General features: G+C 33.7%; 1 long non-coding RNA gene across 1 annotated transcript; it reads right to left on the bottom strand.

Annotated features, from left to right (window-relative positions):
• Positions 1-10081: 10081 nt before the first annotated feature.
• Positions 10082-11969, bottom strand: LOC135204499 (uncharacterized). The gene is made up of 3 exons (XR_010312255.1): positions 11872-11969; positions 11556-11729; positions 10082-10579 (listed from the first exon to the last, which is right to left on the bottom strand). It is a non-coding gene; the product is annotated as an uncharacterized LOC135204499 (long non-coding RNA).
• Between the last annotated feature and the right edge of the window lie 1321 nt (positions 11970-13290).

The raw sequence follows: 13290 nt of genomic DNA, 5'->3' as shown, positions 1-13290 counted from the left end.
GAGTCCTCTAATACCTCTCTTATTGGTTATTTATTTCTGCTTTTCTTCTCTAAAAGTGAGATGCTGCCCCTGTCGGACCCCTTGACTCGCAGCATCCATCTTCCCCAGCCAACCCTTAAAAGGTTAAAAGGCCTCTCTCTGTAAGTTCTGTCTGAGAGCCACAGTTGTCAATAGTAATATTGTACTTTGTACGTTGTCTGCGAGGTTATTATTCACGCTATGGCACTCATTCTGGTGTCAATGGAAAGCGGAATATGTGAACTTCATTCTGCCATGCTCAAAAGAAGCATATAAGCAAATATTCGCAATGATAGGATGAGTTAAAATCATCACAAAAAGTAACCAGTCAGAGCATCTGAAACGACCGACTCCCGCGCTACTTACTTTCATGTTTGCAACCTGACCACATCCTTTATACGAAAAGCAATGTTATCAATATTTGTGTTCTCATGAAATTACTGTTGCCCAATAAACCTCAATATATTTAATTGTCTTTAAATCGGCTGCTCTCCTAAAGCATTCCTTTAAGTAATTCTGAAATGATCTTGAAAATATAATCTTAGAAGACAAAAGCGCTCAGCAGAATCTTGCAACTCCAAGGTGGGAGATGACTAAGGCTCTGTACATCTCCCAGACGTATCATTCTACATCGTGGCCTTCATATTATCATTATTACATAAGTAGTGGTAGTATTGTCAAGTGACAGCACTCAAACACAACAATGGAAAAAAATGGTATATTTGGTTGGCGATATCCTACTCTGCCCTCCGGCATAAAGCTGAAAATTCCTTAAACACTACAGATTATTTGATAAACGTTAAAACAGCCATCCAAACTACAATTACTGACATTGCAATATATCTCGGGTAGCTTTCACGAACGCAATATATTCCATGAAACGGCTGATAGACTCATTTTTCATTTGTATTTATTCATTTTTTCCAAAATAGAAAAAAGCGAATCTCTCACGAGAGGAGAGCATTCGATAGTTCGGAAACTAGAATTTCCCCATTAGAATGCCGGTGCCTCGTTCTGCCCCAAGTACCGAAGGGCCTCAGGTGACTGTGACGTCTGCAAAATCGTTACTCGAAACTGGATTGGACCGGATTTCATTTCAGAATCGTGGACAGCAGACGCCATCTATTGACCGCCCGAAGAAAATAGCTGTTCAATCAAGAAACTGTTGTGATTTTGGTAGCGAGGCAAGATTAAAATTGCCGAATAAGTGATTGCAATGACTGCATAAAAAAGTAAAGTATATATTCAATTATTTTATTTATGCCTATTGGTGCCTTAAAATGCAGCATTTGAAGCCAAATGCATGGAATTGTAAGAGGGAATTCACGAATTGGCTTCTGGTAATTCATTGACAGCCCTGGAGTGTTAGCCGCGAAAAGCTAAAATTACCAACAGAATATGACTATTCCACATGTTATTTTAGTCTAAATTATGGCAAATCTGGAAGTACATTATACTGAGAGGGTTTTATATTGTTGTTCTTAGCTTTAACTTCGGCAAAGCCTCACATAAATATTTTTCTTTCGGTTGGTACTTTTAATTTTTTCAAGTGTTTGTATGGCTGGCTACATGGTTAAAGAGTGCACCTACAGGGAGTCAGCACTGTGATTCCTCTTAAATTTTCTCCTGACTAAAATATTCCAGAAAATAATCACTGGCTACGTTCTAATAGCTAATTTGGTTATGCATTTCATTAATGCATAAATTCCCATTGATTAAGGTATTTCATCTTGAAGATATTGGTCAGTATATACGAGATTTTTACAAAACTTATAACCTAAAAGGACGATTGTTTGTCCGAGTTTCTGTAACTTTCCACAAGGTTATAAAAATTAAATTATCTCTTAGGTCTGTCATGAAGTCAGAATATCCTCTATAGTAATATCATATAAAGAAACACATTAATAAATAAGCCAGGAAATGCTTAATATGACAGTGGAACTGATAAGGGTCACAGGATTACCAAGTGGAAATGCACTTTCAGCATTTTCTGTGGGGAGGAATTGGGTGTAATCATTACATAAATTAATGGAAATTACATCTGTTCATGATATATATATATTATATATATATATATATATATATATATATATATATATATATATATATATATCAATTTAATTATTCATATTCTCAAGGTTGCTTCTCGAGTTTCCTATCGTATCCTGGAATTTTAAGGTCGGTTTTTCTGAGTAACAAAAATCGGAAGTATTTCACCACCAATTTTCGCATTTCCGCGAATTTGAGCAAACTTGAGACACTTTCAACCAGAAACAATTATTTTTATTGAATATATTTCCAAAACGGCAAAACTTTCTACTAAAATAAAATTTAAAGGATTCATGACGTTTGATATGAATAGTCCTTGATGGGTCATGGATCCCAACTTTTAAGACTTTTAAACTAGAGAATCCGGTCCAATAGAAGCTATTTGGTAATTTTTGGAATGAAAATGACAAAGTATTCCTTACGGGAATCAATTAACGCCTTTAATTCATTCATTTTCCTACAGAATAGTTCATTATTTGGCTTTAATTGCCTTTTAAAGCCTCTATGAATGTTGGCAATCCTGCTTCCTCTCCGGACAAGGAGCAGCCATTGTTTGTTGCCAGAACGAACTTGGTCCTTTGTTGACAACTTTTCCCGTTCTTCGAAACGTCCCTTTAATATTAAGGTTCAATTTTAGATATATTCCTTACTAATAGTTATCATATATTTCGATACATGATTTATTCGTGGTATTGCTAAAACAATATATAATAGTTTCGTCTTCAAACAACCAACCACACTTCATCCGAAGACTGTCATAGCACTCAATAGATGTCTTCAGTATACAAACTTGTTAAAACATTACATGATAAAAGATATCATGTATTTGGTATTCCTAGCACGAAACGCCATTTATTTAGGATGAATAAAGAGCAGAAATCCTCTTTGCATTATTAGCAATGCCTTTCTTCATTTAATTATCTCAGTATCTCTATCTTCAGAGTAATTTTTATTTGATTTATGAAATTTAGGCACGAGGCAGACGAGATTACTATAGGTAACCATTTAACTATTTCTTACGTTTTCTATTCAGGAAGAAAAATCGTGTCTAATAGAAAATGGTATTTTAGTACATTCGGATGCCTAAAAAAATTAACTCTCTCTCTCTCTCTCAAGATATTACAAAGTGGTAATCCTAGCCTGGGATGGCCTCCACTAGGTCATTCTTGCCCGTGGCTGACCTCGACGAGATAAGTATCGCCCTGCGGATCTCAGAGGGGTCATCCTTTCCAGGAAGACCTCGGTGAGGTAATCATTGCCAGGTAAGACCTCATCGAGGTCATACTTGGCTCGAAAAGCTTCCATTGAAAAGACATCAAGGCATAAATCGAAGTCGACTGATCTAGTGCATCTGTGAGGATCGAACGGAGACATCGAAAGAACTGTACTGGTTTATTGATCAGAAACACACACACACACACGCACACGCACACACACACACACACACACATATATATATATATATATATTATATATATATATATATGTATATATGTATATATATATATATATATATATATATATATTATATATATATATATATATATATATATATATAAAGAGGCGGTGCAGATGGGGATACGTAGTGTCCGTCACGAGCCCATACAAAAGGGGACGAGTCCCGCTGAGTTTTGATTTCTCGCACATACAAATATCTATACATATTATTATGCGTAAACAGGATACAAATTTTGATGATATATATATGTTGCCGGAAAGGCCGTAAACTGCACTAAAAATGTATGTAACTTTTATATTTAATGATGATAGTGAATTCTATAAAAATAGGTCGGTTTTACGGTGGCAAGAGAGAGAGAGAGAGAGAGAAGAGAGTGAGAGAGAGAGAGAGAGGAGTAGTAGTTCCACAAATACAGTTGTGGTACTACTATTCACAGCTTGGTTTAATCATTCAGTGACTTAGAAAGAATCTCATCAGTAGAATAATCGAGCTGATCATTAATGATCAGGGACGTACTAATTGTTACCTCCACCTGAGGCAACAATTAAGGAGGGACTAAGGAAAAAATAGGCCTAAATATATATATATATATATATATATATATATATATATATATATATATATATATATATATATGATTTTATTTTAATTTTTTTAACTTGCCAACCAATGTGGAAAGAGAGAGAAAATTTTTGTATAATATGTATTGCGTGTCAGAAAGGAACCAACTAACAGATCCCGAGAGGACAGAAAAAAGAAAAGAAAGAAAGAAAAAAAAAAAGACTGTCTGGGCACAACGAATGAAGCAGAAAGCAGCCTCCTGGCAGCGTGGATTACATAGGGTCGAGGATGATGCCTTGGCTGTGTGTGCATATACGCCTCTCTTATCTCTTACTTCTTTCTTACGCTTTCTCCGGTGACATCGAGTGATGGATGATCTGCTGCTCATTCCCAATGAAACAAAGGCGAGAAATTATATTTTTAGTATTATTGTTATTGTATTACTATATTCAGTTTTTAACATTGCAAATTCTCTCTCTCTCTCTCCTTCCCCACATCCTCTTCCAGTCGCCATCTTATCCGCCAGATTCCTCCTCCTCTTCGGGAGGACTCCCGCTCTTCCCTTCCTCCTCCTGTTCTTCAGTGGGTCTCCTCCTCCAGCGAGGAACGGACTAGCATCATTGGAGTCCCGTCTCCCTCCCTCCCTCCGCCCTTCCTCTAATTCTGCTCCTCCTCTGTCTTTGACTTAATCCCTCTCGGTGGTGGTGGAGTTCCCACTCAAGGTGGCGGAGGAGGAGGAGGAGGTCCGGGAGAGAGAGAGAGAGGGCTCTCTCTCTCTCTCTCTCCTAAGATGAGGGTATGAGACCTACAGATCCTGATTTTAGTTTCTGAGTTTTGAAGGAATAGGCCTATTTTGTTCTGTTGGAATGTCTTGTCCGTTCTTGTGTCTTGCATTTCATTTCCTTATATATATATATATATATATATATATATATATTATAATATATATAATATATATCATATTCATTGTGTGAATAATCACTCATTTGCATATGAACTGGATGGAGGGAGTTTGCATGTATACATGACAAGACAGTATCCTGTGATTACAATGCATTTGTTGTACGTCAGGTAACATGCAAGGCCTCTTGCAAGATGCTGCATGATACCTGTATAATATAAAATTATATATATCTATATATATTATAATATATTATAATATATATAGTATATATGTGTGTGTGTGTGTGTGCTGTGGAACTTCAAAGTTGCTGTATGGCTGTTGAACAGCCTCCCTCCATTTTGAGACTATATTACACTTCTATCAATTAATTCATTAATTTGTTTCTTTAGGTTTTTTTCCTTTTCAAATAAGTGATCTCTTCTTCCTGTATTTCTTATTATTAACACCTGTTACCTGAGGTTATAATAATAATAATAATAATAATAATAATTTATATAATAATAATAATAATAGTGTGCCTTACTCTAGCACGGATTCATACATTTCCCAGATAGCTGATATGAATGAGAGTAATGCTTTTAATGAGAAAGAGAGAGATATCAAGTTTTGAGTTTGACGTTTATTTCTTAAATATATGGTTTTCTTTAACGTAACGGTAATTATTGAATTACGATTGACAAATGGACCGAAGAACAATCTCTCTCTCTCTCTCTCTCTCTCTCTCTCTCTCTCTCTCTGTATGTATTCGTTTCAGTTGTTGATATATCAAGATAATGTGTTCGTGCACATTCTACAACCACTATGCCTAGTCCTGTGTTGTTGATTATTGCACTAATAATAAAATAATCGATTTCTTTTCTTTTTGGTATTTATTTGGAAGTCTATTTAAATTTTGTCCTTTTAAATAATAATAATAATATAAACAAAGTTTGAAAGCTACAAGCCACAGACATTAGACCTAATGCTACCTGAGCTATAACTGTAGCATTTGTTCTACTAAGAAGTTCATATATATATATATATATATATATATATATATATATATATGTATATAATATATATACATATATGTATATATAGTGTATATATATATATATATATATATATATATATAATATATATATATATATATATATTCATAAAATGGCTGCCATTATAGGTTTCATTTTACAGAGATTGTATGATTACAATCATTATACTATCATTATATAATTTTACTTACATTTCCTGCACGTACTAATTATTACTACTAAGGTAAACGTCTAAATTACTATACTAATGACTACCTGCTTCTCCTTAGTGGGGTGGGGGTTAGTGTGGGTGGGGGGGGGGTCCCCTGGAGGAGGGAAGGTCCCTACCACCCAGCTGTGGTGTCTGTTAACGGTTTCCAACATAAAATAACTAAAGCTTCATATATTTTTTAATAAATAAAATGAAATATTGGAAGATGGAAGGAAAAGCAATTTATAATAATAATAATAAGCAGGAAATTCACACACATACAGAGAGAGAGAGAGAGAGAGAGAGAGAGAGAGAGAGAGAGAGAGAGAGAGAGAGAGAGAGTTAAGAAGGAGCCAACAGTCAACAGATGACCACGAGAGCCACCTCTTGAAAAAGACCTGTTCCTGCACAACGAATGATGCAGAAAGCAGCCTTTTGGCCGTAGGGAATAGGGGCGAGGAGGAGACCTTGGCTGTTCATACATATACGCCTCTCGGAGTGACATCGAAAGTGAAGTTTGCTGCTGCTGATTAGTCTTAAGTGATCACTGACCAGTGTTGCAAATCTGCTCTTTCTGAATGACAAATGATATTATTATTATCATTATTATTATATTCAGTAGATGGAACCCATCCGTGTGGAACAAGAAGGAGCCCCCAAATCGACTGGAGATTCTTGAAGATTCCAAAGAATAATATGAAGGTGTTCATTAGGAAGAAGAAGGGGAAATACTGAAGGAAGAGACGACACATTAAGAATAAAAAATGAATGATAATTATTATCAACTAAAAAATTCCCCTTCGGTTTACACATATGAAAATATATCAATTCCGAGGTAGAGCGAATTAGATATTAAAGGACATTTGTAGCTCGAATAATTTATATGAATCACGGTGATGTGATAATTATTCATATATATATATATATATATATATATATATATATATATATATATATATATATATATATATATATATTGTGGCAAAAAAGATGGACTTATAGTGGACTGTATTATATGCTTAACGTTGTTACTTGGACAAAAACCGCTAAAAGCCTTACGTAACAACTCCACAAAACTCCCTTTGCGGTTTCTAAATTACGGGGAGATATCTCTCAACCCAATTCATTATTAACGAGGATAACACACCAATATCATTAATGAATAGTAGCACAATTAAGTACTTTCACTTACTGAGCAGTCCTTGCAGACATGAACTCAGATCATAAATCGCTACACGAGATACGACGAGAGGTACGTGCCTCTCTCTCTCTCTCTCTAAATGTTGCGAGTGCTCACGGGTTGATTTTCAGACCTTAGAGGACCGCTGTGTTATCTCGTTTCTAAAAGTTATTTGCATAACCTTAAAGTCTGAACACAATAAAGGGTTATCAGATCAATTTATATTCACCATCCACAAAACTGAAACAGGAAAAATGAAATAAAATCGAAGGATATTGAAACGCATTTGATAAATGTAAAGTTAAAATTAATTTAATAACTAAAAGTTAAACATATCAAAGAGTAATAACATATAAGTGACAAATGAAATTAATCACTCAAGGGGAATTGTAAATCAATGGCACTCAAATGAAACAAATTACGACAAAATTCAAAGAATCAGGGCAATCGCCCTTTCTAAATCCACACACACATCACTACACAACACTAGATAACCGGTCACCTCAAAAGTTGAGCCAAGAAGCTGTCCGTTCCGTCCTGCATTCGTGTTTTGTTGGGGAAAAGAGACAAGTTATACAATTACCACGAATGTAGAACTGACGTACAAGGTTTTCATGAACATAAAAAACTTTTCAATAATTATCAAGTTCGTTGTCAAAAATAAATTCCAAATATAATAGTGTGCAACTTCAACATATTTATTAAATGTAGTGAATTAATTGGTGGTGTGTGTCAATACAGTTTTGGGCGATATCAAGCCCATAGTTACAGTGTACTACGCACATATGCATACACACCCCTAGAGGGGCACGCAAAGGAGCGTTCAGAGGGGCGAAGTACTACCCTTCTTTTCCCCTCCCGATCTTTTGACCTCTCCTAATGGCTTCTCTGGCGAGAGTCACAAACAAGACCCAATGACATCAACTCTTACCATACGTAATATGCGCAATACATTCACCAAGAACAATTTCATATATATAAAGACAAATGAATTATCATAACTAAAAGAGTAACTATACTTCGTTACTAAAACGTCTACTGACGTTTATGTCAAAAGACTTCGTCTTTGTGTAAAACCACAGATACTACGTACCAGAACATAGCAAAATCAGATAAAATAATGTTAAGAGTGTCATTCTCGAGTAGACGTGGTTCTTTCACCCTTATTATGTCATGCAATGTAGACGTAAATATCTTTACAAAATATATGGGCATGCGAATATATTTGGTTTTCACATGAATACAAATACAGTAACATAGTTCCTGTCTGTCGATTACCTGACAGACGGCAATACGCAGTGAAAATAATTCAATAATTTCTTATGAGAAAGACACTAATAACTATAATAAAAGACAAATAGCATGGAAACAATCGAATCACAAAAACATTAGAAAATAAAATCGTTGTGAGAGGAATTCCTCACATATATATATGTCTGTGTGTGTGTTGTGTGTGAATGTGTGCCAGTCTCTTCTTCTCTTTATTGGAATCATGACCAACAAACTCCTTTTCAGATATTCCATATCACTGCTTATTTGAGAGAGAGAGAGAGAGAGGTGGGAAGGGCCACCCTCCACTTAGTTGCTGTCATCGCTGGGTTAAAAAAAAAAAAGTTCTTGAGATCAGAGCGATAAAGATTCTGTCCTTGAGAGGCGATGAGTGAGTGAATGGATGCGTTGTGCTTTTACTGCTGCCTTTCTCTCCTGCTTTGCATACATACATACATACATACATACATACATAAGAAGTAGACTTATTATCTTGTGCATATACACACATCCCTGATGTATTTGCAAATACAACCTTGAATAGATCCCGAGATTAGTGAGTCATCGACAGACTGGTCATCTGTACAGAGAGAGAGAGAGAGAGAGAGAGAGAGAGAGAGCAGAATTGGCAAGTGACATTTCAACCCCTATTTTAACCTGATTTAAAGTCTTACAACCAAAATGAATTCTGTTTTTCAGTTCTATTTAGTGAAAGCATATATCTCTCTCTCTCTAAATCTCTCTCTCTCTCTCTCTCTCTCTCTCTCTCTCTCTCTCTATCTCTTCATTGTAATAAACCTTCGCTCTGATTTATGATGAATAACAATTCTGATGGAAGGGAGAAGCTGAGCAATAATGATATTATCTAACCCTGTTTGAGTGTTTCTCTTCATTTTCTATCTTTATGTTGGAAATATAAGGCATATTTATCAGTTGTCGTTCTTTTGTTAAGATATAAGTATGCACACACAGATATATATATATATATATATATAATATATATATATATATATATATATATATATATATATATATATATTATCAAAAGTAAGTATTGTCTAAATATAAAGCTTTATTCTCGATGAAATATAAAAGATTATCAACAATGCATCATTGTTATTTTTCATTTCATAATTGTTGAATATTGGCCTTAGCATCTATTTCATCCGTCTTTCTTGAACTTGACCAATGTCAGTCAGTCTAGAAATCTTCAGATTGCTTTTTATTGTTTCTGGCCTTTTTCCTTTCATCAATATCTGACTTCTTTTCATTCTTTCAGTCTTTATTCAAAGCCTCTTTAGTTCTTACACTTGATTCATTTCTGATCCCTTGATTCGCTTCTATTTTTCCTTTCTTTCTTTGAAAATGAAAATTCAAAGGATATAAAAAAGGTTTCAATAAAAGATCAGGTGCTGCTGAATGAACATGCATAGTATATTGGTGAAATGTTACAGTGAAGAAAATAATAACAATTCTGTTTTAGGTCAAACATTTCCTCCTCCTACAGACTACAATCATCACAAAGATGTTTTAGGCTAAGAAGGGTGGATTATTGATTCATGGTTATTATTATTATTATTATTATTATTATTATTATTATTATTATTATTATTATTATTATTATTATTATTATTATTATTATTATTATTATTCTGCCTCCTTCTCCTCCCACAGAAGATCAGCATCATGTTGACTGGCTATATCTGGGGGATTAAAAACTGGCAGTAACCAAATGCCTTTGTTGAACAATTACGTTGAAACACTTTGTACAAATAAGAATTATCCATATAAATGACGCCACAAAGCCCCTTTCTCCCGGAAGGGTCTGATCCCCGGGAATATTCCGTCCAAAGCTCCTCTTGCAGAGGGAGTCCGCTCTCCAGCCATTTCCCGTCTTGGACGCCTACCCATATCCCTCCTTTGAAAGACAAGAAATGAAGAATACAATCATCAGAATCAAGAAAACTGAGTCAGTGAATCAAAATATTCAGGACAATGACGGCAAATGATAGGATGTTCGAAATTAAATATATTTATTTGTATATATACATATACACACACACACACACACACACACACACACACACATATATATATATATATATATATATATATATATATATATAGTTAGGAACGTGATAAATCCATAAATGAAGATAAATGCCACGAAGGAAAAATAAACGAAGGAGGTCTGCAAGATCTTTCGACTTTAAAAGTCCTTTACTGAGCAGATACTATATATATATATGTGTGTGTGTGTGTGTGTGTGTGTAAGTATGTATGTATGTATCCTGCTCTGAGCGCTAATCATTGAAATGAGATGACTTGCAAGAAAAATAATCACAATTAAAAATGGAGCAATAAGTCTGATTTATTCACTCCCCACTCACCTATCCCTCCCTGCCCTCCAAACACCACATCCCAACCAACTGTTAAAGGCCTCCCTCCTTCCGTTCCTCCCTCCCTAGCCTGAACGATTAGTTTAAAATTCGCCCCTCCCCCCGCCCCCAACCCAGACCCCCTTGCACCACCATAAACGGAGCCTTGAATTCAAATGCTGATCTTTGCCGAACAATTTTTGTTTAGAATGACTTTCCTTTAATTTCCAGAAATAATTGTATCAATTCGTCTTACATCCTTTAAGCATATATATATAATACATACATACATATATACATACATACATATTATTTTACCTTGGATAAATGCTAATTAATAACACTTTGCGTGTATGTCAGTATGTCTATAAATGTATGTTTGTCTGTGGCAGATCACGACATTAAAAAGTTACACTCTTTCTCTCTCTCTCTCTCTCTCTCTCTCTCTCTCTCTCTCTCTCTCTCTCTCTTCTGTTGATAAGTATTATTATTAGATTAAGTCAGGAAGAATCTTACCTGAACCAAAAGCCCGACCAAGTTCCTGTAAACTTCCAACAGATAAGTCCTGCAGGAGACGGCCATGTGCCTGGTGGCAGGTGGCGTTCATCTCCTCAAAGGTCTTGAATTCCGACAGAAGCTTCACGCATCCCAGACCCTCGAGGACCTTTGCCGGGCTTCTGCACTGGAACTCTGGAAGGAGGAGGAGGAAGATGAGGAGGAGATAACAAAGTGAACTGAAGCAATTCAGCTCTTTTCTGCCGACTTTGTTCGCAGATTTTGACTCTGAAGGAAAAAGGCTCAGAAAGAGAGACAAAGGTTTGTCTTCCCTTACCACAAGTTCGTCCATCTCCCTCGAAAGGTGGGTTGCAGGAGCAGCTGTAACTCCCGACGGAGTTCCTGCAGGTCGCCTGGGGGCTGCACTAGGCCTTATATATATATTATTATAGTATATATATTATATATATTTTATGATATATGATATATATAATATTAGATATATATATATATATGTATATATATATAGATATTATATATATAGGATATACTATATATATATTATGTGTTTATATATATATAGATATCAATATAACATATATATATATTATATATATATATATATATATCTAATATTATATATATATAATCTATATATATAGATATATATATAGTATATATATATATAAATATATATAAATCTAGATATATATTATATAATATATATAGATATATAATATATATATATCTATATATAGATATCTATATAAATATATTAGATATAGTTATATACTAAAATATATATATATAGATTCTATCTATATATTTAGATATAGAAATATATATTATTATATAATCTGATAATATGATTATATATATCTCATTATATATATAATTTACATAGATCTATATTATATATATATATAATTATAGATATCTAATCTTATATTATTAATGCTATAATTATCTATCTATCGATCTTATATTATTATATATTTGTTATTTATAATCTCTATAAAATATCTATATATCTATATATATGTAGAATGGTTGTAATATATAGATATAGGATATATATATATAGATAATTTATATATATAAATAATATATATATATGGAAAGGTTTACAAGAAAAAGGTGATCCTTTCCTACCAGGATCAATTCCAATTTAGGTGCCAAATTTAGGGCACCCCCTGATCAATCTTCCTTTCTCTTCTTCAGCGTTGGTTGAATGAAAACTTTTCATTCAACCAACGCTGAAGAAGATTAAAGGAAGATTTATCAGCGGGGGTGAACCTAAATGGCTTACCTGTGGAAGGATCTCTTGGTATAAATCCACCTTTTCTGTAAACCTTTCTCATTCATATACCTGAAGAGAGAGACAGCAGTCCTCTGAAATTAGTACTTTTTCTCTCTATTTTTGGTGTTTTTTTATGGGCTCCTTTTATTAGATATATATATACTATATATATATTATATATATATATATATATATATATCTATCTATATAATATTTATATATATTACATATATAAATATATATCTATATAATGATATCTATATATATATATATATATTTGAATATATATGTATATAAATATATATATATATATATATATAATATATATATATATATGTATATATTATATATATATACATATCATATATATATATATATGTATATATTATATATATATATATATATATATATTATATTGGCTTACCTGTGGAAGGATCTCTTGGTATAAATGTGGAA

Source organism: Macrobrachium nipponense, chromosome 47 (assembly GCF_015104395.2).
Source record: "Macrobrachium nipponense isolate FS-2020 chromosome 47, ASM1510439v2, whole genome shotgun sequence".
NCBI lineage: Eukaryota > Metazoa > Arthropoda > Malacostraca > Decapoda > Palaemonidae > Macrobrachium > Macrobrachium nipponense.
Note: the sequence above shows the minus strand (reverse complement) of the source record. Positions and strands in the feature narration are given on the sequence as shown.